Source organism: Poecilia reticulata, linkage group LG2 (genome assembly GCF_000633615.1).
Source record: "Poecilia reticulata strain Guanapo linkage group LG2, Guppy_female_1.0+MT, whole genome shotgun sequence".
NCBI lineage: Eukaryota > Metazoa > Chordata > Actinopteri > Cyprinodontiformes > Poeciliidae > Poecilia > Poecilia reticulata.
Window position 1 is genome coordinate 42,212,501 of NC_024332.1, and position 24,381 is coordinate 42,236,881.

Sequence of the window (24,381 nt, forward strand, 5' to 3'; positions counted from 1 at the left end):
TAGTTACATCTAGTTACATTTAGTAACATTTAGTTACATCTAGTTACATTTAGTTACATTTAGTTACATCTGGTTACATTTACTTGAGTAACTTTCAGTATATATTTATGCTGTACTTTTGACTTTTACGTGAGTAATTTTATTATGAAGTATTTCTTGTCTTACTTTAGTAAAGTTTCTGGATTTTCTACCCTCTGAATGAAAAACAAACATGTTTTAACCAACAGAAACAAACTCACCTGCAGTTTTTGTTAACGTTTAATTTATTTATTTTTTATTGAATGAAACTGATTTAGAAAAATTTTCTGTTGCGTAATTTTATTTTCTGTTAATTAAATGAATTATTGTCATTTTGGTTCTTAAAATACCAAAATTTCCTCTTTGTACTTTTGATGCAGTTTTTAAATATTGACTGATAATTTCATCAGTCACTCCGTACAGTTTTCTCTTTCTTGAGTAATTTCTTGGACGGCCACTTTTTACTTTTACCTGAGTAAAAGAATATGTTGAAGTAGTTCTTGTCTTACTTCAGTACAATTTTTGGTACCACTGGTGCGTTCACATTAGTCCTGTTTAATCCACTCCAAAAGCAGGAAGTGGACTACAAATCAGGGCATTCTGGGTAAATACAAGCAAAACAAACGGGCCAGAGGGAGAGAAACGGCTCATCGTCTTCTACGAAAGACAAAAGAGAAATCCAACAATCGCTCAAAATTTGGCGCCACTTATTGTCGTCTTCAGATGTTTTCGCGTCGTTCTTGGTGCAGCGCCCCCACAGGCGAAGAGGGGAACAGTTATTTTGTGCAAGTGAACAGCAGCAGCTGAAAATGCAACAAATGTTTCAACTTTGGTTCCCAACCGGACCATCAGGTGTGAAAACAACCCGAGAAGGCCTTCCTGCACGGTTTACCGTTATCATGATTGATTGATAAAAGAGCCTGGCAGTCATTTGCTTTAATTAAAAATGAGAAATGCATGAATGCGTTCTCCTCCAGAGGGAACCCAGCCCTTCCCCTCAGGGTGGTTGGAGCTGGATCAACCCCCCTGCCCCCTCACACACACACACACACACACACACACACACACACACACACACACACTCACACTCACAAACACCAAAACCACTGCTGGTGCAACAAGTTCCTTCTTTATTACTCGTTTACTAAAGCTGACTCATTTCAGTCCCACATTTAAAAACCCACTTAAGCAACAGAAAGGGGAGCATTATCCCTTTTCATGGAGAAGAAACCATCCCATACAAACATCTAATCCTTTCTGGAAGCTAACTGTCCAAATTTCCCTCCACACAGTCAGAAAGACTGACTTTAAATCCCCCTTTTGCCCCTTAGACCTCATTTTTAACCCTCAGTCTTATGAACGGTGGTTTTCCAGTTGTTACGGTGGACCTGAGGGAGACGGCAGGGCCACATGCTGCGTTCCAGCTCCTCAAAATGGAGAAAATCTCATTTCAAGTATGAACTCGTCACCTTTAAAAGGAGCTGGAAACACAATACTGTCTAGAGTCAGTGTTTATCTTTCTGACAACTTTTTACTTTTACTCTTAATGTTGTAATCTGTACTTTCTACTCCTTACATTTTCACATATGGCTCTTTACTTGCATGATGGAAAAAATATTGATGGAAAAAATCCACTGCTCACACAAAAAGTGTGTTATGGTGGAAATTCACCGTTCAGTTTAATGCAACTAAAGCAGAGCAGAAGAAGAAGAACACCAACCAACATGGCCGACGCAGGATTCTCCCCGTCTCTTTCCTTAATTTGAAGACCTTCCATGTTTTTGGTTCACAGAGGATTAGTGACGAAAGTTCAATCTAAATGATCCTGACATTTGGTTTGAATATAAAATAGACAGTGTCAGTATTTTTCTTACATTTCTACACCAACACAGAGCAAAAGAAAAAAGGAAGAAGACTTTTTATATATTTTAAACTTATCAAGTCATTTTGTCTTCTTGAAGTTTTACTTTTTGTCCAGCCGATATTTTTACTTTGACTAGACTATTTTCCCATGTAAGTATCTGYTCTTCTACTTTAGTAGAGAATGTGATCACTTTTGAGAGCGCTGATGAAAACCTCAGCAGGAAATTCACTAGAAGTTGAGTTGGAAATCTGAAGAATCCAGACCAGCAGAGTAAAAGTTTACGACAAGGTAAAACCGATACTGCAGCTATTTAGTATGTTTTAATGATTCCATCCCAGTTTGAAGATATAAAAATATAGTTTCAGTGACAKAAATCCTCTTCATCTGGTGTTTTACATCSTCTCACCTGGCTCAGCTGCTTCTCTGTGCCTCCAGTCTGACGGATGGAGGGACAGAAACACGAAAAGCAGCCAAACTCGTTTAGTTTACATGGGTTCGCTGTGACAAAGTGGTTCAGTTTGTGTTCACCACKTGTCCCTTATTCTTTCTCATTCACTTATTTTTATATTTGGTTATAATAATTAATTCAAATATTGCCATTTTGCTTCACTTACTATCCCGGGTTTGTTTGTGTTGGCATTATGTTGCAAGATCTATCTGTTTAGGTTAAAGTTATTATTTCTGGATTATGGGTTGAAGTTGTTTCAAGGTGTATTTACTTTTCTTTGTACTCACATCATTTGTCCTTGTAGATCTGCAGGAGTATGGGARAGGCCGGCCCAGTACTTCCTGGTTRAATGGCTGGATGATGTCAGTGATTACCTTATTGGGTTCTACCAATTAGAGGGTTTTTCTTTTGTGTATTGTTTGTTTGTTTTCCTTTTAAAAATAACCTTTTGAGTTATCTTGTATTATGTAATTTATTTTGCAGATAACTTCATTATGTAGGAGTTTGTAAATTGATTTGTAGTTTTTTGTGTTTCTCTGTTTAAATGTTTTTGACCTGTTCCTTGGTGGCTGTGTCCAATCGAGCACAGGTGTGGTGCCAATTTTGTATAAAAACAGTGAGCTTTTGGATGCTGGGAGAGAAGTCAGAGTAAAGACTGAATAAAAAAAAGTAATTGGAAGAAACTGATGGGCTGCACAGTGGCGCAGTTGGTAGAGCTGTTGCCTTGCAGCAAGAAGGTTCTGGGTTCGATTCCCGGCCCCGGTCTTTCTGCATGGAGTTTGCATGTTCTCCCTGTGTGTGCGTGGGTTTTCTCCGGGTACTCCGGTTTCCTCCCACAGTCCAAAGACATGACTGTCAGGTTAATTGGCCKCTCCAAATTGCCCCTAGGTGTGAGTGTGTGTGTGCATGGTTGTGTGTCCTGTGTGTCTCTGTGTTGCCCTGCGACAGACTGGCGACCTGTCCAGGGTGTACCCCGCCTCTCGCCCGAAACGTTGGCTGGAGATGGGCACCAGCACCCCTCCCGACCCCACTGAGGGAAAAAGGGCGCAAGAAAATGGATGGATGGATGGAAGAAACTGAAGCGGTGGCAGGTCCTGATTTTCTGCTCACCTCTGATCCTTGAGCCTAAACTACCTTACATTCGCCGGACTCGAGCTGACGTGTTGCATCCATCCCCAGGTTGCTCCTGAAAGGCCTGGATTGTCTCCCGACCCTGCAGCTGCAGAAAGCAGACGTTTAATTGACAGGTYGTAAAGGTGAGACTTCAGTGTGGCCAAAAGCCTGCAGCAAATCAAGCCGAGGAGAGGCAGGAGCCGCCGACGCCGGAGACCAGAGAGCCAAGAGAGGCTGCTCAGTGTCAGCGGATGGGAACCGATGAAACAAATTCAAAGTTGCGGAAATGAGACTCCATGTTAGGTGAGACGCAGCAGAACCGACAGCCGAGGAATGTCGCATTGACCTCGATGCTCTCACAGCGGAGAGACGTTTTCCTGGCAGCAAGTCGCCACATTTGTTTTAGTTGTCGTTTGTTTCTTGWTCTATGTCGTTCTCTTGTTTTTCCTTTTTCGCTCACGTCTGACGATGTTTGAATTTGACGTGTCGGACATGTCTGCACACACTCCTTCCAGCAAACAGGAAAAAAGTGGTACAGTAGCTAAATGACTTTTAATGACTGTGGCTCACATAAAGGAGGGGGTGGCGTTAACAGCAGCCGCTCAGTTCTGTTAATGGAAAATCTCCTCCAAAGACGATTAAAATGTGACTAAGAGACAAACGATGTGTTTCTGACAGACCTGGAGGTGAGGTKAGGTTAGGTTACGATCCCAAACTTATTAAGATTAAGTATTTGGTTCTCATCACCGTCGTAAACCAATCAATCAAGTTTATTTGTCCAGCACATTTTGCCAACCAGGCAGTTTAAAGTGCTTCGCATCGTAAAAACAGAGAAATAAGGAGACCTATTATACAAAACTCACATTTTGGATGTTTTTGGACTTTAATTTGGGTTTCTGCTCCTTCTTTAGACAGCACAGACCATTTCTGGGAATGAGCCGTTTCAAAAACCTTCAGAATGTAGCTTCACAAATCAGCAGGCACTGCCTGTTACCTAGCAACCCTGCCTGAGTTCTGCCCYGTTACCTAGCAACCCAAGCTGAGATCCAGCATGTTTGGTCAGCTGGTTTTACTGCTGTGTGCGCTGTACAATGGCTGCTGGAAAWGAAAAGTGTCTAGTTGTTGACTTATCATCCAGAAACCACTCGCTGAGCAGGAGGCGCTACTAATGCTTTTCAAAAGCATTCTGTTTGCAGTCTTTTTCACATGCGGGTGTAACCATGGAGTTGGGGGCGTGGTCAGCAGCAGCTTATTTGGATTTAAAGTAACAATAGGCCCTTAAACAGCTAAAATCTCCTTATCTAAGAATCATTTTTGTGCAAAAAATGTAATGAATTTGTTTTGTATCGCCCATAGATTAACGCTAATCTGTTGAAAGAAGCGTCATAGGTCACCTTTAAAATCCAAARCCGAACTAAAGTCAAAGCAAGATGAATATTTTAGATATTTTSCTGCTGACAGAGATGTCATTCTTCACGCTCTTTGCAGTGGAGGGTGGTTGTTTATAGCTCACCTAATTCCCGCTAAGATTCATAGCGAAGCTTCCTTCACGGTTGGTGCATCACGTCACGACCAGACGTTAGCGAATGAGTAAAATCAGATCGAATCATTTAAAGCTTCGTCAGAGTCCAGGATCCAGACTGTACAAAGCAAAATGTAGAACAAGGAACGTCTGTGTTTCCTTTCTGGACTCGTTAATCCGTACAACACGTTTGGGTTGTACGGATTAACGAGTGGACAAGCGTGGACAAGTGAGAGACGGTTGTGATCAAATTATCTTTTCTCACAGCTGCCCAAAGGATATTTCTGGAACCAATGTTCCTGAAAAAATGTTTTTCTTTAACTCTTACTAACTTGCTTGGGAAGTTTGGAAGCTGTAATTATTTCTGTAATTAAACAATTACAGTGTTTCTGTAATTGTTCTGCTGTGAACATTAATTAGCATTTAGCTTGTTGTTCTGCTGTGAACATTAATTAGCATTTAGCTTGTTGTTCTGCACAGTCCAGAATCTGCTGGATTTTCTCAGATTTCTGCTGCATTTGGAATTCATTTCTTGACATTCGTGAATCCTGCAGAACAGCAAAGCGACACTTATAGCGTGTTGCTTGATAATATAACCGTGTAACATCATTTCTTTCTATTCCACTCAATCTTTCATTTCTATGACTTCCTGACTCTTAAAACCTAAATTTGAAGGATGCTGTGCTCCAGTCCGTCCACCCGTCTGTCTGCGTCCTGCTCAGCCTGGAGTTTTTCTGCACGCTTCACCTCACATGAACTCTTTAATTCAACGCCCCGACTGACAGACAAATCAAAACAACTCCTACTGCGCTGAAAAAACACATTTCTCCAACAATGCGGGTAATCAGATCTGCTTTGCTTCATTTCTATCATGRACTGTCATAAGAAAAAACAGAAACATGTCAGGTTAAGACGCCAGCGCTCTCTAAATTGGTAACGTGGAGTTATATTTGGAAAAACAACAAAACCTTTAGGTTTTCTAATCCGGTTTTCTAATAGATATATTCTTTAAAGGTACTAATGCAACCTTCGATTATTATTGTTTTTTGACATTTTTAATCATTTTGGAAATTGGAAAGACAAGAACCTGCCCAATGAACGTCTCCAGTAATTCTGGGTCACTGGTTGCCATGGCGACTTCCTTTGTTGTTGTTTTTTTTCTTTGTTTAGCAAGAGGGAGGGGCGAGCCCACAGCACCACTGTTCTCCCCAGACAGGCAGACAGAAACACAGACAGGAACTTAATCCTTAAATAAACAGCCRCTGTTCAAAAAGCAGCCAGAAAAATTCATTTCTAAACATTCGCAGCCACAGGTGGTTCAGCACCAGAACCTGGACCAGGTGGGACGAGCACTACATGTTCACTCAATTAAAGGTCAAACGTAAACATCCAGGAAATTACTCAAAAAACGAATCTGGTGAAAAGTACTGAGTAACTGATCAAGTTATCAGTCGTTTTATATTTWAAAATTACATCAAAGATATAAAGTTAAGTGGAAATTTTGATATTTTAAGGACAAAAATGACAATAATTCATATAAGTAGCAAAGAAATAACAAAATCAGACAAAAGAAAATGTTTCCAAATGAGTTTATTTCAAACATTTCAAAATTATCTGGAGGATTTTTGGTTAAAACATGTTTGTTTTTCATTCAGTGAGTAAAAAAGTCCAGAAATTTTACTCGAGTAAGAGAAGAGATGCTTCATAATGAAATTACGTACAGCGTAGTAAAAATACTCCTAAAAGTAAATTATTTACTGACCTAAATGTGACTAGTTTCTACTCAACTCTTGGACATTTCTGTTTAATTTCTGACCTACTAGGTAACTTACTACTTTAAGTCAACTAGAGACTGAAATGATGATAATAATGATGAGTTAACAACACGTTGTTTTCTACTTTAGCTGATGATCCTCAGTTTGTGGAAACGGACGTTTGATTCAGAGCTGAAACATGCAGACCTGATCTGACCTGATCGTTCCTTGGAAAATTCTCAGAAATGATAATTGATCATAAATTATGATCACTATAAAACTGTTAAAGGGATCAACATGCCAATACAGGCAGGTAAAGATGAGACACCTGGACCTGTTCAAACTGCAGGGAGCTTTTTCTGAAAAGTGTGGCTGATCCTCGGAGCGTTTTCTAATCCGTTTCACCGGATTCATGGGAAATTCTCTGTGTTTTATGTTTGGGAAGAGCTGCACTATGCTTCAACCCTCGCTAATTTATAACCAGCTGCTTTCTTCTTCACATTTTAAATAAACATTTAAACAAAATGAATTTTGTAAAAATAAACTTTTCTGGTGCAAATATCCAAGATCACCTGAAATATAACAAAACTGACCTACAAGCAACTTTTTAACAAGGAATAGGATCTTGTTAAAATTGATGGAAAAAGTAACAAGACATTTTTCCTATAAATTTTAACATTTAAAAAAACTTTTTTTTTTCTACTAAAACTTTGAAATCTGGCTGCAAAGTTACTTCCAGGTCAGTTTTGTCTTATTTTTGACGCACTAAGATGTTTGCATTATTAACTCGACCAACACATTTCAGGGTTTTGTAGAAATATTTATGTTTCTTTTTGCTTTTACAGCCAGAAGTGATGAAGTTTAGTAAAAACCGGTGGCAGTTCTGTCAGGTTCTCAGTTTTAACTCTCTGTGGGTTGATTTGGGTAAAGCTTGCAGTTAAAACGTTATTTCCACATTAATTATAGGCTCCAAACCAAATCAGAGGTTAACAGTAGTTATTTCAGTGTGTGTAAACTTCGCACTCAGCAGACTTGTACTTACATATAAGCTGGCCTGATTAGTTTAACTGTCTGACCTCGTGTTGAACCGAGTCTAACTCTGGCAGTTTGTACATAAATGGTATAAGCGATCTGCAGGACAGAGGTTTGGTAATCAGCCTGATCTTTACAGCCATTATCTGAATTCCCAGATCCGTGTAGTGAGTCAGATAAGGAGACCAACGCGCTTTTGGGAGGGATCCCTGGGTGATCTATAGCGCCGCTTTCTGATCCTCCAAACCTCCGTTTGTTTGCATGAGAAAGTGCGGATTACATTTATGTTTTTACTTGTTCAAGTCAAACAAGGAGGGAGAGAAAAAGGCGGTCCCTCAAAGCGAAGCGCCGAGACGGGACCAGAAGAGAAAATGCCCCGCAGGTTGGTGTCGGGAGGTTTTTACGGCTCCAATCATGCAAACCATAATTGGTTCAAACTGAGAAGCAATCATTTTACACTTGCAGTCGAATGTGTCTTTGAAGAGCGAGGCGTGTGCTGACGTGAGAGCATTCTTCTCTTTCTGTTTGCTCCAACTTCTGCAGAGAGTGGAAAGTCCCCCGGCTTAAAGCGGCACAATGACAGAGTCTCATTAAGCGAGTCGGATGCCAGATGAGGCGCCTGACGTCGGAGCCAACCTGAAAGCACCACCGTTTCTGCCCTACGTCAGCACACCTTGCTAATCTGCCTCTTGTCAAGAAGAGAAAAGAGGAAAACTCGTGTAAAATGGTAATTAAAATCAAAATAAAAGATATATCACTGTCAGGTGAACAATTACTGCCAAATATATGGCCGCTGTAAATTTTCCACCTTTACAGTTGTGCCAGAAACGTCGTCGTGTTTCCTGATTTGCATCCTCAGCTCCTCCTTTGCAAAGTGTTTTTAGTCCATCCAGCAGCTGCTCCTGCAAAACGGTGAATATTTCTCTGTTTGTGTTTTTATGATGATCATCTAGGAGACAAACTGATACGTGAAGATCGGCTCAAATGCTGGAGAGCTTTTACTGGGCTTTATATTTATATTTAGGTATCCTCCTAGTTTGTTTGAAGGATCAGTTCAAGTTATATTTTTCATAACATTTGTAAATAAAAACATTGTTTTGGGACAAAAATCTAAGATTCCTACTTACTAATTTCAAAATTTGGTGGGAAAAACTTTTCGTTTTTGTTGAAAACGAGACAAAACATTTTCTTTTACATCCTAAATTTGACACTTAAACAGTTTAGTTCTGCAAGAACCATTTTAATGTAAATCAGATTTGAAAGACAAATAAAGAATAAAAGATGAGGCTCTTTTATTTAAACGTTTCTCCTGAATGAATCCACCTGACTTTATTTTAGATTATCTGTCAAAGCTCCTTAAAAAACAATGATTTCTAAAACAATGATTTTAAAAGATCTCAATTTAAACTATCTATAAACATGTAGGATGTCGGTGGTTGGTATTTGGATTAAATATGAATCTAATTTAGCCAGAAATAAACATTGAAGTAGTGGGAAAGTCATGGATCTGACTCAGCAACAATATGTTTATCATTAAGCCTTAAGCTGCATAATCAGAAAACACAACTTCATAATCCACACTGGATTTTATTAATTTTCCTTCAAATCTCCGTAATCTGAGACTGTGGAACCGTTTTCCGCTGTGGTTTCCTGGAGGCGTTTTGTTTGATTTCTAAATCTGGTACATTTCACTGTTTACATGCAGTTTGGTTAGTTTTCCTGCACAATAACAATTCAAATATGACCAATTTTACTTTTATTGTCTTTTTCTGTTTTATCCTAAAACAAGAATAACATAAATTATAATTATTGTAATATAATATCTGAAAAAAGGTGAAAATAGTTGCAGTTTAGTTCACAAGTCCAGGTTTTGATTCTTATTTGTGATTTTACAAAAACATGGAGTCATAAAAAAACTGCATGTTTTCACTTTACATGTAACAACTTTACTTGTTACATGTAAAGTTACTTTACATGGTAATTTTAATGTTAACATGTAATGTTACTACATTAAAGTAGCTTTACTCTGTAAAGCTACTTTACAGGGTAAAGATACTTTAATGTAGTAACTTTCCACCATAAAGTTCATGTAAATGTTTTACATTAACTTTACAATGTAACATGTACATGTTTACAATAAACGTCACTATGTAAAGTTTGTGTAATTTGCATTAACTTTACTTGTTACATGTAAAGTTACTTTACATGGTAATTTTAATGTCAACATGTAAAGTTACCACATTAAAGTAACTTTACAGGGCAAAGCTCTTCGCACATTAACTTTGTACAACGTAAAGTACATTAACTATCTATTGATTTACTTTCCAGGTCAGGTAAATTTACAGGATGATTTACATATCAAACTGTTTTAGCTCTTTATTCAAATCTAAACAAAAACCCTGTAATCATGTCGTCTTTATAGGAAAACTATTTTTGTTACTTCAAACCGATTGGCTTCCTTCTGTTTCACGTTTTAAACCGTCAGCCTGGTTTCTGCTTCTAGAGATGAAATGAGTTAAACGTTAAAGAAATGTTTGAACCAGAAACCAGAAAAACGCTGCAGTTGTCCCTTTTTTAAAAAAAAACCCATCATGCAAAAACATTTAGTATCGTTTTGGTTCCCCTCAGTGAGGACATGAAACCCAGGAGGAAGCGTCGCGGTCGGGTCGACCTGGCAGAACCTTTTCCGTCCCGCTCCGCTTCGCCCGCCGACCGCCACGCTGCCTACCTGGAAGTCACAAACAGCAGCACCTCTTATCTCTGCTGCGCTCTCTTATTGAAAACCTCATTTTATATTAATTACACGAAAACAATGATTTTAGCCAAAGATGGGCTCCCCAGTGACTGGGGAGCCACTTAACCCGTTTTATAATCTGTCTTCTGATGGCAGAACAATGCAGCCATTGAGCTGCGGCGGCAGAGAGAGAGAGAGAGAGAGAGAGAGAGAGAGAGAGAGAGGGAGGAATGAAAGCATTAATCTGACACCCAGATAATAGGCTGGCGTTGGCTCATGCACATATCTGAAATCTTGAATAAATGTATTAGGAGTCTTTACTGTGTAAAAAGCAGCGCATTGTGTCAGCGGATCGGCTGCTGTGTGTGTGTGTGTGTGTGTGTGTGTGTGTGTGTGTGTGTGTGTGTGTGTGTGTGTGTGTGTGTGTGTGTGTGTGTTTTGGGGCTCATTATCCCGGATATTCCTGTAGCATAACCTTTCCTCTCAGCTGTTTGCCTCCTTTGTATTAAAGACACAAAGCGTCGTAAGCGTCGCATCAGGGCTGCTATCCACTCATCGCTGACAGAGGAAAAAACGATTCACGTTTACTGACTGAAACATTCATGCAGTTTGGTTTTATTGGAGGTTTTCACTTGTGCTGTTTTCCTCCCTTCTGTTCTTTTTTGGTCAGTTTCCTCGTTTAGAGGCAACAGAGCATTTTGATGGCTCACCAACCAACCCAGTCACCTGAGCAGCAGAAACTCTCTTCCTTTAAAAACATGTTGATGTGTTTTAAAGTTGTCTAAGATCCCGGTGGATTAATCTGAGTACGACTTTCTTTCCCGGTCGTGTTGCTGTAGGACTGAATCAATAGTGGCTGTAAATAAATTTGTTTTGATGACAGAAACTGTAACAAGATGTTCTCTTAAGAAACTCATTAAACTCATATAACTGATTTTTTTCCACTTAGTTACAAAAAAGCATGACAGGATAAGTTCTTGTGAAGTTTTGGTCAGTGCGGTTTGAACCCAGAGTGAATCAGAATGTTTCAGTTTTCATCTGTTGCCAACAGCAGAAGACAGGATGAATATGGTGAAATCATTTCAATTGTTTCAATAGAATTTGCTCTTTTATCATTGCTGCATAATCTGTGAGATTATGAACCATAAAGCTTCTGGATTAATAGTTTCAGACCAGAAGCTTTTAGTGTAACGAGTCAATATAATCACGTGTTTAATGAAGTTCATGAGTGTTTGATGTCGACACGCAGCGGCCATTTTTAATACATGAATGGATTTGTGTTGCAGTTTTAGACTTCAGTTATTTAAATTTAATACTTTTTTTATTCCTTGTAGGTTTTGACAGTAACTTGAGTTTCTCTTTTTGTCCTTTAATCCTGGAAATGACCTTCAGGTGACAGAAGACTGACTTTGTAACTGTCTTTATGTGACTCTGAAGGTTCAGGTCAGCCAGATTTCAGGCCTGATTTCTAGTTTCCAGCTCTACTTACTGACTCTGATTTATGGATATTATCCTCGCAGAATTAAACATTTATTTTTCAGTTTTATGTGAAATCCATTACACATTCACTTTTCGTTTAAAACCCTCATGATTTGAATAAAAACCTGTAATCTCCTGATTCTCACACGTAATTATGTCCGTTGTGTCCAGAGTCTGGACGCAGCAGACGGTGGAAACGACTCCGTTTGTTCCTCCGTTTACACTGTAAAACACGACGTTGAGCGCTGAGCGAAATATTCCAATCCGGACACGACAAGTGGAGTTTATCCGATGGAAAATGCGCCCTCCTGCTCCTCTGTGGGATATTATCCTGCAGGGCCTGCTGCTCCTCAGAAAATGCTTATGCGCTGTGATTTAAAAATAAAACATGTCAGCCTGGCTGCGCCACATCGGGTCCAAACCCAGGCGCTGTGAGTCAGCAGATTAAGGAAGTTTCTAAGCTTCCAGAAACTCCTGCAAACACCCCAAACAAGAGTTTTACAAGCGGCTGTGTGTACACAACTGTGGCTTTGCTTTCAATAAAGTTTCCAACTGCTTCTGCGTGAATGATGTGGCATGTTTGCTCCTCGCCCTCCCTCACGGTGACACATGGCTACAAACCCACAGCTCCACCTTATTAGACAGGAATCCGGCTGCACTGAGGTAAAAACAAAAACAATATTCCTCTTTGGTTTGATCAAATATGAGCGAGGCGGAGCCGGCTGTAGTAGCTGCAGGGGAGTAATAAAAGTAAAAATGTCTGGGGAGATTGATTCCTGTGTACAGGGTGGTGTGTGTGTTTGTGTGTGTGTTTGTGCCAACTGGAGGTGGTAGTGGTGGGGGGTTGACTCAGAAAAATCCCACTCTGCGGTTTGCTGGTGTTTAGTCTCAGAGGAAGACAGGAGGGGGAAAAGGATCCATTCACTCCTACTGTTCTGCTGCTGGAATCATTTGGAGCGTGCCAGAACCTCTGAACGGTGTGAAGATGCTTGTTCTCGCTGTAATGGAAGCAGTGATAAAAGGTTGATGGAGTCAGTTACCGCTTTATTTATTGCAACAAGCACTGGAGGAAACAGTTTATAAGTTTTTTACCTCAGAAAAATAAAATCTCGCCGCCATCTGGCTGCATTTACCGTCTGCTGCTGTCAGCCCACTTCGTTTGGGTTGCTCTCCTTCAATACTCTGATCATCGCTTTCATTACACATATAGGAACATTTTCGTCTATATTCTCGTCATGTAAAGATCCCTATAATTTTGCAATCGGAAATTAAATTAAAATCATGTTAAGTGGTTAAGCTTGTTCTCTTAAATTATTAAACATCATGGCAGCGACAGACGTAAACAAGATTTTCATGCCGATTTCTCCCTTAAGGGCCCTCAGATATCAGGATGACTCTTCAGGTCGGATATTCCTGCCGTGTGTGAAGAACGTCGGGACCACTCCGATCTAACATCTGGGATATTCATCGTAGCGTGTGGTTTCCCGAAGGAGATTGAGGAAAGATAGTCCAGAGGATTCGGTTTGATTGGGGAGCAAAGCTGCAACATTTGTCACATTCTCAGCTGCTTCGGTTTGCTTTCACACTGCACTGGAAAAGACTATTAATGTGATCACATTATGCAAAAAGGAGCTGGCCCATCACCAAATCTATTCAAACCATCTGAAACCTATTGCAGCAAACGGGGACAGTATGTCCCCAACGCTAATATCAGCAAACGTGTCAAATGATCCAAACCCTTTAGTAGAGCTGTTCCCCTCCTCACCTGTGGGGGCGCTGCACCAAGAACCACTGAAGACGCTTGAGCTCAACTTCCTTCTTCACAAAACGTAAACAAAAATGAAGTCGGATTTTAGCGATTGTAGGATTTTCTCCTTAACCGAACTGGTGTGAATGCAGCTTCAGAAAACCAAGTGACGGAAATACAGAGAGAAATTAAAAATACACAGAAAACAAAACAACAGCCAGAAAGTCCGGTGGATGTTGTAGACGTCTCTGTTACGTTTAGTCCTCTAACCATCGCCATGGCTTCCTCCCGGTCGGCCATGTTTGTTTACTCTGAACTCAGGTTTGGTCTTGATGGATGTGAATGAATGAAATCAGGTTGTGTGTTGCTGCTGCCACGCACTGTACAACCAAACCTGTTGTACCAGAGGCTTGTGTCTGACCGCCAGTTAGGTAGTAACTAGTTACCATTTACTTGAGTAACTTTAGTAACTAGTTACCATTTACTTGAGTAACTTTTGTGAGAAGATGTACCTTTAGGAGTCTTTTCACTATGCTGTACTTTGTGTAATTTATTATTATGAAGTATTTCTACTCAAGTAAATTTCTGGATTTTCAACCCACTGAATGAAAAACAAACATATTTTAACCAAAAATTCAGCAGACAGACATTTTTGTTAAAGTTTGGAAGAAACTGAGTTGGAAAGATTTTCTTTTGCCTGATTTAATTTTTTGTTATTTATGTGAATTATTGTCATTTTGGTCCTTAAAACACCAAAATCTCCACTCAACGTTATATTTTGGTCCGTCTGATGATGCAATTTTTAAATAGTAAATAATTTGATCAGTTACTCAGTAGACTTTTTCACTTTTAACAGTAAAAACGTGTTGAAGTAGAGCTGCTGGTTCTCTGGTGGTCGCTCAGGTTTTGGGAATCGGACGACAGAAGAGGCCAAACTCCTTCTGACCTTCATAATCCAAATCTCCTGGCCTCTTTTGTTCATAAATATGAGATAAAAATTAACCCCAAGTACCAAGTTTTACATAAAAATCAGCAACAACTTGGCAATTGAACAAAACCAGTCAATAGTATTCAGATTATTTCCAGTGAATCTCCCTCTTCCTCAGTGTTAATTCTCTATTAACCTCAATTGGAGCCAATGATAATAATGAATTTGGTTCATTAATTAGTGTGGCTGTAGCCTGATGTGTATCCATGTGGGGGCCTATTCATAGAAACTCCATCTCCACAGATTTGGAGCCTAATAACTCACCTCATTTCACAGGTAGGGAAGATATTTTCAGTCTTCCTGGTTAACGTTCGTGTTGCAGTCTGTCTGTCGTCCTCCTCATTACTTATCAAAGTCATCTGTGACCTAGTTAAAGTTTCCACTTGGAAGTCTCTGGTGTTTTTGCGTGACCAGGTTTTATACTGTTAAACTGGTTTTAATGTGTTTTTTCCAGGTTGGAAGAATTTTTAAAAGCAAGAATTGGATGAACATCATAAAATTATTTTCTCTTTTTTTTTAAATTGTCACAAACATTGTCTGATCAGATTCAGAAACTATTCTCCAGTTACTGTTGAGAGTTTTGTATTCTTGTAACAGAATCATAATATCTCCCTTTAACTTCTTTAAACAGGATTGTTACTGGTACTTGAAATCCTTGAAAATCTGGAATTTGGATTCCATGTTCTCAAGGTTTGGAAAGAGCGTCACATTCAAACTGAGGGTTTTTTTTTTGGTAACGTAAAATCTAACGTCTGATTAGAAACCTGAATTTGGAAAAAGTTATTTACAGTTGGGATCATATATTTACATACACACAATGAAAAAATACAGGCTTTGTTTTTTTTACTTCACTGAATTTAAATCAGACAAAATGTTTCTTATTTTGAGTTATTTATATTTGCTAAATGCTGGAAAACGTAACAAAAATATTTATTTTATTTTGGAATATTTACTATTCTTAATTTCTCACTATCTTATTAATATGTGTAATTAAAATAAAGGTTGTCTTATGTTTTATACGTTAAACTTTACTGAAATTGGGGGATTTTATTTGTTAGTGTAGATGGTGAGACTTTTCAAAACATGACATATTTGTTTTTTATTTTACTTTATCCCTGCTGCAGAACATACTTAAGGCATTATTAATAAAAGTAATAAATGTCTTTTGTGGTTAAGTTATGTTGTTTTAATCTCCAAGTTACCTTGAAAGTATTTGAAAAGCCTTTGAATTTTACTGTGGAGCAAATTGTTCAAACCCAGACTGATGACATTTGTACCTCAAGCTGTTGGATTTAATGAATTATTAGAGAGCAGGAACTAAAACATCCAGATCCTCGACTTTATTCCTCTTCATTTCCATCAATCGCTTGAGCAACAAACGGCAAATATCAGGAATATGGAGATGAAATCTGCTAACTGGAGGTAAATTGAAGACCTTTTTGAGGTCTGAGCCTCCGTTGTTTCCACGCGGAGACGTTTTCTGCTGCAGCGGCGATTCGTCTTATTGCTGCAAACATTCAGATGAACTTCAACAGAAACGACTGTTRAACCGCAGAGCAGCAGAAAACGTTGCATAACAGCAGCAGCCGGTTTCACTTCACCGCAAATCCGGTTTCCCCCTTTAAACATAACCTGGTTTATTTTTCCTCACCAGGAAATTATCCTTTTTGATTGATTTCAGTTTTTCACACATAGAAGTGTCACAAAGCACTACATGGAAAAGTAATGAAATAACTAATAAAATGTCAAAACAGCTAAAAAAAAAAAACATTCAACAGAAAAGCCGTTTATTTTTTTTAGTCTCTTATTTAATTAAAAATAATTATCTTAATCTCATCAATTATTAATGTTGAGCTTTTTAATTGAACAAAAATAAACTTTTGAGTTTCTTCATTGTTATGAAGACACTTAATTTGTTTAATTACTTAATTTATTATATTAGCTAATTTTAATTTACTTTTGACTGCAGATGAAAATGCCATAGTATTTTATGTTTTTGTTAATTTTGAGTTTCCTTTTTTATTATTAAACTTAACTTTTATTATTTTAATTTTACTTTATTTTACTTTGACTGCACATGAAAACAATATTTAATATTTTTACTAATTTTACTTTCATTTTTGTCATGAATAAACAATTTGCTTAAATTACTTAAATATTGTTCAAATACTAATCTTTGTTTAGTATTTGTTACTTTGGCTCATATGAAAACTGTCCCTGTAAAACCCAGCAGAGGATGGAGGTTAAAATGCAGACGAGATGTTTACAGGACATCTGAAGGTTGTTCCAGACAAACTGTCATCTATAATTGATCAAGTATTGATTTGTGAAAGCCGAACAAAAGAAAGTCTTGATGAATCTGCTGCTGCGATATGATTTCATCTMAGAGGATTTTAAAAACCTCATGAACATTTTAGACGTTTGAGATGTGAAGGTGAATAAAAACCGACATGTTTTCTGAACCCTGGAGTAACTTCAGCTGATTGATTGCTAAGAATTATTTTTGTTTTTGGTGTTAACAGGTTGTTTATCTGAATGCAACAAACTGATCAGGTTTCCTTGTGTCTTCAGCTCCTCTGGGTTCAGATGAAACAGAAAACCTCGCAGCCCGTCGTGTCGTCTGTCTGCGTCCCTGTCGCTCRCCCGCAGGTCCAAGTCGACGCCCAGGAGCCGCCGCTTTGGCCCCGCCGCTCCTCCTCAGCAGGCCGGCCGCCGACTGATGGCTGCCTAACGTGTTTTAGGTGGCCGCTCATGTGCCTGCTGGGCAAACGGGCCGAGTCGACAGCGAGTGTTAACAAGCTGGAAACAGCCTGACGGCAGAGAAAGGAGAAACACAAACGGAGAAATAAATACAGGCAGGAAAATGTTTAAACTCTGAGGACTGAAATGTTTGGTGGGGAAACTGAAGCTTCTTTGAAGGAAGGAATTAGTTTGTTTTGGGTTTTCTGCTTTGTTGACGTAGCCTGGAAATGTTTTAACGATCTGTCCACAGAAACCAAAGACAGTTTTTACTTTTAATAAAATAAAATATATTTCTCTACCAAGGTGTAATGAAGTATTGAGTCGATACATTAGTAATATACGTTTTTTATTTATTATTATCTTTATACTTTGCCTGTTTAAAAATGGATGGTTGATGTTTATTTGAGTTTTGTTCTTCAAACTATTCCTTTTTCATTATGTCAAAACTTTACACGTTAAATTTAAACTGAATTACTGCAGCAAACAAACAAATAATAAAATGTTTATTGTAACTTGTTTTGTAGTCATTTAATCTAATTCTGTCTTTTTTCTGTTTTCACAGAAAATAAGGGTTATTTTAGAATTATTATTTTTAAATATGCTAATTAACAGGTTTCATTTTTATGATTTTGTAATAGATTTTCAGGTGTTGAATTCTTCCAAATCATTACATTTTTTTACATTTACTGCAGTATTAAGAAACTGTTTAAAGAAAATGTTAGAAATCATATAAACAGTAGTTTCAGAATCTGTAGTGAAATCATTTGAATTAATTTTTTTTATTTTACTTGCTCTAACAGGCTGGATGATTTAATTTAAACCAAACGGCAACAAACCTGCAGAAGATAAATAAGTTTTTGTCAGGATCAGGTGAAAYCCTTTGTTTGTGGAGGGATGAAGAGATTTGGAGTTAAATTTACAGAATCCCTCTGAACATATTCAGTCATTTTCTCTCTCATTCACTGACCAGATGGGCGCACTGGGAACACTGGGCTGCCTGATGGAGGTAAACAAAGGGAAGTGGGCGCCTGGTTTGGCTCATCCTGATCTTATTTGATGCTCCTCATCTTTAAAGCGTAATAACGTGAGTCATTATCTCGTCGAACTGAACRGTATCTGCTTGTACTTGCCCAAACCTCGGAGCTGTTGACACCATTTAAACTGCAGTAATCATGAGAAAACATAAACCTCATTATCACACAGATGCGTGTTTTCTGCTGATTTACTGCGCCACTTTGACTTCTTGTTTATGTTGGAYCATAAAAAGGATCACAGTGATTTACCAACCACTTCCACAGACCTTCAGTCTCTGCTGCCACATATGGACATAAACTATTAACATATTCGTATTTGAAGGCCTGCTGTAGCTGTGTAACATTGGTGACACTTGCAGTTGGTGTGTGTGTGTGTGTGTGTGAATAATCTGTTGTGCCTTCTTGTCGGGGCTTGCAGGAGAATGAATGATTAATCTGAACCACTTTGTGGGTAATTTAGAYGTCAGTCTCTCATCCTGTGCTAACTGGATTGTGTGAAAAAGCAGCCGTCCTTTTTCACCGGTCCTTCCGTCTTTAATGTGGACCGGTACAGCCAGCAGAATCACTCCGATGTGTTTCTCAACGTCTGTGCTGATTTATTGGCAACAAGGGGAAGAGAGGCAACCTGCCAGGGAGTCAACAGCCACACTTCTGCAAAAATAAAAATAAAAATAATAATGAATATTAAAACCTGGAAAACTGACAATCTTCAGACATATCTTCTTAAGCTTTTTTGAAAATGTGCATGATATGGGCAGTTGCCCAGGGTGGTATCAGAAAGGGGGGAGGCACACCAGAGCTTAAAAATAAAAGTGCGCAGTGGAGTAAATTTTCCTGAGTGCTGGGAGATTATATTACAAAAACATCTGACAATTGTTTCCATTTTAATTGGTTGGAGGCAACATTACTGAAAGAAACATAACTTTGTGCATATTTATATTTCAAGCGTACAAAGTTAAGCATAGTGATTAATTGTGTCTAGAGTACAAAAACACAAAATGCTTATTTTTGTCTAGTTCTGAAAGCAAACATCTTACACTTCAAATAAGACAAAGCTGACATATAAGTAACTTTTTAGTAAGAAATTGAGCTTTTATTGAGTAAAACTACATTGATGAAAAGTTTCATTTTCAAGTTAAGCCTCCTTCAGATGTTTTCCAGSGTAGATATATCAAATTAGAGTATTAACTTCCTGACGTTTGCCTGCATCTTGTTTTGCTTAATGATCTTCTGAGTTGAGGTGGAAGCTGGGATGCAGGCCAGGTTGAGGAATAAACCTTTTCATTTCAGCTCCACTGATCTCTGATCGATCTGCTGCTCTGTGCTGTCCAGTTATGAACAAGAGTCCTTGACAAACTCCCTCACTCGGGACAGTCTGTCTTTCCCAACACGAGGGTGGCAGGGATTGATCCGAAGCCAGGATTCACTTCATCTGGGAACGCAGAGCGGAGAGGAAGATCGTTTTCCAACGCGACTCGGTGGATGGGACTGAAACGTCAATGAGAATCTCTGGGATGTAATGAAGTTTTCCAAGAATCGATACCAGATAAGAAAAACGACGCGACTGAAGATGGAAATTAAACTTCAATTGCATCAGTTATTCAAAATAATGTCTTTAAAAAAAAAATATCAGAGCAGCTTTTTACCCAGATGTGACAAAATCTCCCACGAAGCAGAAGGTAATGATAGAAACATGGCGAACGCTGCAAAAACACAAAATATCACCAAGTATTTTTGTTTATTTTCCAGAKCAAATACTTGAAATAAGACAAAACTAACTTAGAAGAAACTTTCCAGCAGGAAATATGAGCTTGTTTTAAGTCAATTAGTCTGACATTTTCTTTTTGTTGATAAAATGTCACCATAAGTAATTAATCAATTAATCACCGAGCTCAGTAATTTCCACTCCGATGATTAATATTTGTTGAAGGGTCATTTTGGTTGGAGAGGTTTCATAATTTGTTTCATTAATGGTTGTGGTTGTTTGTGCTTTTTATTTGTTTTATTTATTATTTTTGGTGTTTTTCTTTTTTTTTTTTGTGGTAATTTTAAATTTCTTCCAGTTCCAGTGTTAAGTATTTTTCCATAAAATTAAAGTTTATGTATCTTTGAGAGTGAATTTGCATTATAATACCATGAAAATTGTCTCAAAACAACATTATTATTGTTCATCACAATCATTTCTTGGATGGTTTATTGTCCAGAAGAATAATCATGACAGGACTAATTTTTTTTTTCCTATTTTATGAGTGATATTATTGACATTTGAACCAGAAATAACGTTTCAGCAAAATGTAGGAGCTTGATTTAAGTAAATAATTCCTTAATTTTGGTGAAAACGTTCTGGTTACATTAGCAGATTATTTCAATTACAACAAGACATTATTTCCATATTATAAATGAAATAATCTGCAAACGTAACCAGAACTTTTTCATCAATATTGGGAATTATTAACTTGAAACAAGCTGCTGTGTCTTGATGAAGTTACTCGTAAGTTAGTTTGCTCTCATTTCACTAAAATATTTTAAACTTGTTGGTAATATTTTGTGTTTTTGCAGGAGAGGACAGACACACGGGGTCAGGAGGATTTTCTATGTAAAAAGTGAAAAGATAAGAAACAATCTGCATCATATGAACATTATTTTACGTCACAGTTTAAATAAAAAGGTTTTTCTTCCCTTTCTGACAGTAAGTTACTTCAAACCTATTTCACATTTGCACTAGAAACTGGACCAAAACACTCTAACATTTGGTGTTTTTGCAGAGTTTTTAAGAATTATTGACTTAAAAACGAGTTTCTTCCTTAAAAGTTACAAGTCAGTCAGTTTTGTCTTGTTTCGAGTCTTATTTCATATTTCTACTAGAAAGTAGACAAAAACTTGCTAAGATTTGATGGTTTTTGCAGTGCAGTATGCCAAACTCCCACACATGCGCACATGAATCTTTATTTTATTTCTTTCTTTTTTTTTTTCACTATCACACAGCCGGTCGCCGCCTGGCTGTTTTCCCTCGGGGTGTCTGTTATCGGCCCCGCTGCGCCGCCGCTCCGACCAGAGAGCCGGAAACGCTCCTCACCTCCTGCCCCGTGAATCTCTATCTACCCCGGCTCAGAGCTGGTGTGAAAATATTTTAACCTGCGCGAGAAAACAAGGTTACAGAAAGGCGGGCCGCCGGATGGGCCCCAGTTGTTCTTCGGGCCCAGAAGAACAATGTGGCTGTGGCCTCGTGTGAAAACGGATCTGCCTGCAGCACTGGGGAGCAAAAGGACAATGTGTTTTGGTGGCTGCATGTGTGCGTGCATGTTGTGCAGTATTAGATTAAAGCAGGCGAGAGAGAGACGAGATAAGGCACAGTCAGAAAACATCAGGCAGCAGTGACACTGACTGGCCCTGGCAGCACAGAGAGAGCAGAATAAAATRAGCTGGAGTGGGAGAGAGGAAGGAGGTTATTTTATCTGTCAGACAGACAGAAATGTCAAACCATCGGGTAGAGCGGGGAAGGCAAAAAAAGAGCCAGAGACGGGTTGAAGTTAAGAGATAAGTGCGATGCTGAAGTGACGTGCTGAGGGGGAAAGGGCAGAGGAGAAAATGAAGCCATACCTGGATCTGACAGCAGCAGCGCAGACGGAGCTGCTGCACAGGCAGATGCAGGTGTTCGCACCTGGAGCCATTTCACGTCACGTTACCGGAGAGTTTGGATCCACTTTTCAGAAGCAACCCGCGCAATTTAGATGGAACTAGAAAGAATATTCAGGATGTTGAATATTTGATTGTGTACACACAATCAAATTATTAATTTTTGTGCATTTTTGTGCAAAAAAATGCAAATATTTCAGTTTTTTTTGCCAAAATGTTTTTGGTGTCTGGAAAATATGCCATTTCAAAAACTTCTTGATTGTAAAGTCACAACCGACAGGCTCTCCAATGTTACCTAGCAACCAAAGTGGAACTCCAGCACGATTGGTCAGCTGGTTTTACCACTATTTTTATGGGGGGTGTTTTTACCGCCGTATGCGCTGTAGAGGGATTATCAGTTAATGACATGTTGCGTCAACAGCCGTTCTGCTGCGTGTCGCCTTCAGAAAGCAGGCAGGAACACATTATTCTATTTAAACTATTTACAATGAGAACGATCAAATCATTTAGCTCTCACAGCCCACGCAGATCGCCTCTCTTCGTCCAGCGTAACTCCCTCATGAAGCTTTGCGGCGTCTCCAGCTGTTAAGAGATTTTATTTTTAGCACATCGTCTCTGTACTTCACGCTGCCTCGTGTTCAACCTGCTCCATTTAGGATTTCTGAAAGATTAGCTGCCCTGACGGATGCAGCTACATGTTCATTTTCCTTCTAATTGTGACCAAAATAGAAATAAATTATTTTATTTTATTTGCCCTGCTAAATATGGATTTTGTTTTTTTTAATCCAATGTTAGGGTTATTTTCTCTTCTCATTTATCGACTCACCTGCATTCAATGCTTACGGGTTGCTAAAAATATACATTTAGTAGCTTAACTTATTTTATCACATGGTGATAAACAGTTGTAGCATGCTAACAACATGCTAGCTAATGCTAAAACATCAAGATACATTTAGGTAACTACAACTGTGCAGCTTGACTGCAGGAAGAGTCGGATGGCCTACGCCATCCGCTGTGTTTGCAAACAAACAACCACTCTGTACAACGGCTGCTGGAAAAGACAAGTGTTTTATTGTAGAATCACCATCCAGAAACCAGTTGCTGCATTGTTGTTGGTTGTTCAGGAAACTTTAGGAGCTTTTTTAGAGTCTTGTTTTGAAAACCTCCAAATAAAGTCGACCCAATCAGACGTCTGAATCCCCTCAACAATCCCGAAAGATCGGTGGTTCCTCTTTAAGCTCCTCCTTTATGATGGAGGTCTTCACTTCTCAACGTTATTCTCAGCTGCTTGTGTTTGAGATCTTGTTCTTTTGGAGATGTTCAGAGTCCCATGACCATTAGTGAGGGTTTCAGAGCAGATGGTTCAGGAAATCAAAAGTGTTTCCTTCCTCCTTCGCCACAGCAAACTGGAGCAGCTTCCTCATTACTTCAGATGAAACCTGGATCTGTGTGGCTTCGCCGTATCGCAACACAACAAGGCACTTGAACTCCTCAGCCACAGGCAACGGTTTTCATTTGAGCAAAGCAAAACTCTTGGCACATGAATGATGCTGTGCGTAAACTGACAGTTCTTTCAAATTTAAAAGTAATATTTGGTTTTAAATTAAGATTCTGAGTCACTTTTGTTTATTTCCACAAAAGACCCTAAACAATGGTTAAAGTCAAACTAATTTTTATTGTGTTTTCACTCAACAAAACTAAGTGCTTCGTTTTTTGCTCCCTTTGTCTTCATTTTAGTTGAACGTTTATCTAAAACACTGAAATACCGTAAAGAATTTCTTCGTACGTTATGTTTTACTTTAAGTTTTGTTTAACTCACCATCACAAACTGTAAACAAAGCAGAGGATATTTTTCCAAGACGGTGTGAAGTTTCAAAACAGTTTCCGAAAGAGAGAAGAGCCGGTATGCGGGTCATTTGTCATCGTCAGACACCAACAGACACTGTTTCCATAAGGATAGACAAAAGAATTCCTGCCTAAGATCATTATAAAGCCATTGAGGGAAACCTGGTGACGATGTGCTGCAACATGCGCGCCTCTCTTCCTGCCTCCGGGACAGAACCAGCGCTGGGAACCAGGAAATCACGTCCGCTCAGCACTTCTGTCAGTGGAAAAAGAGACAACAGGCGTGTCAATCATTCGGTCATTAAGGCCAATCTGTGGGAAAGATGAGTCTGAGGCTTCACATTACTGCTGCACATGTGAGGCCTCACATTACTGCTGCACATGTCCTTCTGAGGCCTTACATTACTGCTGCACATGTGAGGCCT

General features: G+C 38.8%; 2 long non-coding RNA genes across 7 annotated transcripts in view; one reads left to right on the forward strand and one right to left on the reverse strand.

Annotated features, from left to right (window-relative positions):
* LOC103461797 (uncharacterized) overlaps nt 1-17,358 on the forward strand; it is an 82,096-nt gene extending 64,738 nt beyond the window's left edge. For all 3 annotated transcript variants that reach the window (XR_533194.2, XR_533195.2, XR_001777247.1), the window contains 3 exons: nt 8,295-8,478; nt 8,568-8,663; nt 17,271-17,358. This is a non-coding gene — a long non-coding RNA (uncharacterized LOC103461797). The remainder of the gene's footprint in view (nt 1-8,294; nt 8,479-8,567; nt 8,664-17,270) is intronic.
* Nucleotides 16,794-24,381, reverse strand: part of LOC103461796 (uncharacterized) — a 14,391-nt gene continuing 6,803 nt past the window's right edge. Inside the window, exons 2-6 of one of the 4 annotated variants that reach the window (XR_533192.2) lie at nt 24,119-24,212; nt 22,076-22,212; nt 19,753-19,907; nt 18,996-19,126; nt 17,422-17,509 (exon numbers count right to left, since the gene is read on the reverse strand). This is a non-coding gene — a long non-coding RNA (uncharacterized LOC103461796). Of the gene's footprint in view, nt 17,510-18,408; nt 19,127-19,752; nt 19,908-22,075; nt 22,213-24,118; nt 24,213-24,381 lie in introns of all 4 variants that reach the window. The other 3 variants (XR_533191.2, XR_533190.1, XR_001777248.1) reach the window with 3 other exon arrangements.